Here is a 2,500-nt window from a genome sequence, read left to right on the forward strand (position 1 = left end):
ACAGAGAGAGACAGACTGACAGAGAGAGAAAGACCGAGACAAACAGACAGACAGACAGAGAGACAGACTGACAGACAGACAAAGAGAGACAGACTGATAGAGAGAGAGAGAAAGACAGAGACAAACAGACAGACAGACAGACAGAGAGAGACAGATTGACAAAAAGAGAGATAGACAGACAGACAGTCAGACACAGAGAGAGAATGATAGAGTTCGTTCTGCGTTCTCTTTGTAGCTGCCTCCCAGAGCCCCAAGATCTCATGAGAGGAAGGAAGGAGGTGGGGGAGGGAGTAAACCGCAATCCCGGCCGCTGCTCCGCATGTTCAAAGAGAAGTCCTGGAGAGCGGCTATCGACCCCCTGCCCGTGCCTTTCCGTTCAGCCAGGCTTCCGACGCACACCCGCCAGTCATCAGTCAGCTCTCCGACAACCGGCTCCTCAAATCTGACGCCTGCAAACACGTGCAGGTGCACACACAAATACATCCAGTGTTTCGGGCTCACAGCCCCTTAATATGACCTGACGCCAGACACCGAAGCCGCCCTTTACCAAGCAAGAACACGGCCAATAAAGGCTCTATCCTGTGGGGACATCTGCATGGGCTCTGGGTCCAAAAAGTCAACGCTGCTTTAAAAAGGAAATATGTAACCTTCCATGCATCAGGTACCATACATGTTCACTTTAGCATTTCATCTCACTTATCACTGTTTCTAAACACACTGCTCCATTAAAGAGAGAAACTGACCATTCGTTAAATCTTGTCTTTAACCATTCACCATCTGTGACTGACTCTACGTCAGGTCTTACCCAGTCCAGGCAAGGTGTTCCCGGAGCCCACTCGCTCACGCCAGTCTGAACACATGCGGCAGTGTGGTCTCTTTGCCACCACAGGGACCTCGGAGGGGAAAGTGCCTACTTAAATCGTCATCAGGGGAAGCATCTCCGCTCATAATTGGGCATATATCACAACTGAGATGGCACCGAGGATGAATTACGGCACGCCGGCAAGCTGTGTGGGTACTGACCCAGGAACAGCTGCGGAGGGGCTGAGGAATCCATTTTCATATTGCATGCGGTCACCCTAATCACCGCGCTTTATTGTTCCAGGGAGGAGACTCAAGGCCAGGGCCAACTGCTCGGTTTGCACAGGAGAGCCACAGGCAGGGGTGAGATGTGGAGGGGGAGTGACCAACCCAGAAGACCTCTCTACACATTAGAGTTTGATCATCATTATTGAAATATTGGCCTTTGCAATTCTGATATTGATCAAGGTTGCAGTGTATGAATAAGCCTTCTAACGAACCACGAGATTTTTTACACATTATTGCTTTATTACATCTTCACCCTTAAGTCATATCAAAGGCCAGTGTGGTTTTTTATTGTACTGCAAGGTATATATAAATTAGAAATTACTTTAAGATTAGAATATCGCGATACAATATTCTTATCCATATCATGCAGCCCTTGTATACTTAGCATGATGTTTTTGGCATCAAGCAGAAAAGGAAGGAAAGTCCGTTACTAAATACCAAGCCTAGCGCACTGACGCCAAAGGCCTCTGGTGTCACGGCAACTAGGCGGTGTTGTGACAAAAAGGATCAGTGGATGAAACAGGCCGCTTCCTGTTTTGGTACCAAAGTAGTCACGGATGTGCTGTGACAGTAGGAATGGATATAGGTCAATGTGATGGTGACCTTTGAACCCCACCCACAACACCCCAAGCTTAGCTACAGAAATACACACACACACACACACACACACACTCACACACACATCAAGTCTGATCCCCTTTCAATGGGGACAGAGCTCTTAAATGATTTAGCACTGTGATCTGGAGACATGCAGAGCAATTTCATACGCCATTGATATTCACAATGCAGCACATATGGGATTTCAGACCTGAACGCATATACACCCGCACACAGCCGCACCGGAGCCACCAAAGCCAGCCTGACATTGGTAAAAAACGGGAAAATCGCTGTCCCAGATACATTACGGAAATCTAAAAAATAATGCCAGGGATTAGGGCTCAGTACTGGGCCGTATTTACTAACGCGTCTGTTAGAAAAACCACCTGGCTTCTGTAGTACAGCCATCAGGAGATTAATCTTAGTAAGTCTTAATACATACAGATGGTCAGACAGGAAAAATTAGAAAAATATGAAATACGAATACATTCGTCTTGTGTAATTTGAAATATGATTCATCTGCTCGGGAGATTACGGCTTGATGTATTGGTGTACTTAGGAAGGAGACAAAGTTAATTTCTTTATAGGCCAAATGTTGCTGGCAAGATCCCTGGAATAATAATGATTCTTTGGGGAATATTATATAAATTAAACTGAGACCGCCTCTGCTGTTTGCATATTAATGGCCTGGAATCTCAGCGCGGCACAGAGCTGAAGACGAGGTCACCTGTTCAACCCCCCCGGGGGGTTCATGCCACAATAGCTGGTCTGGGATCAGAATCTCCCACCGTCCTCGTACAGGTTTCTTGTAGTG

This window comes from Electrophorus electricus, chromosome 21, assembly GCF_013358815.1.
Source record: "Electrophorus electricus isolate fEleEle1 chromosome 21, fEleEle1.pri, whole genome shotgun sequence".
In the NCBI taxonomy this organism is placed as follows: Eukaryota; Metazoa; Chordata; class Actinopteri; order Gymnotiformes; family Gymnotidae; genus Electrophorus; species Electrophorus electricus.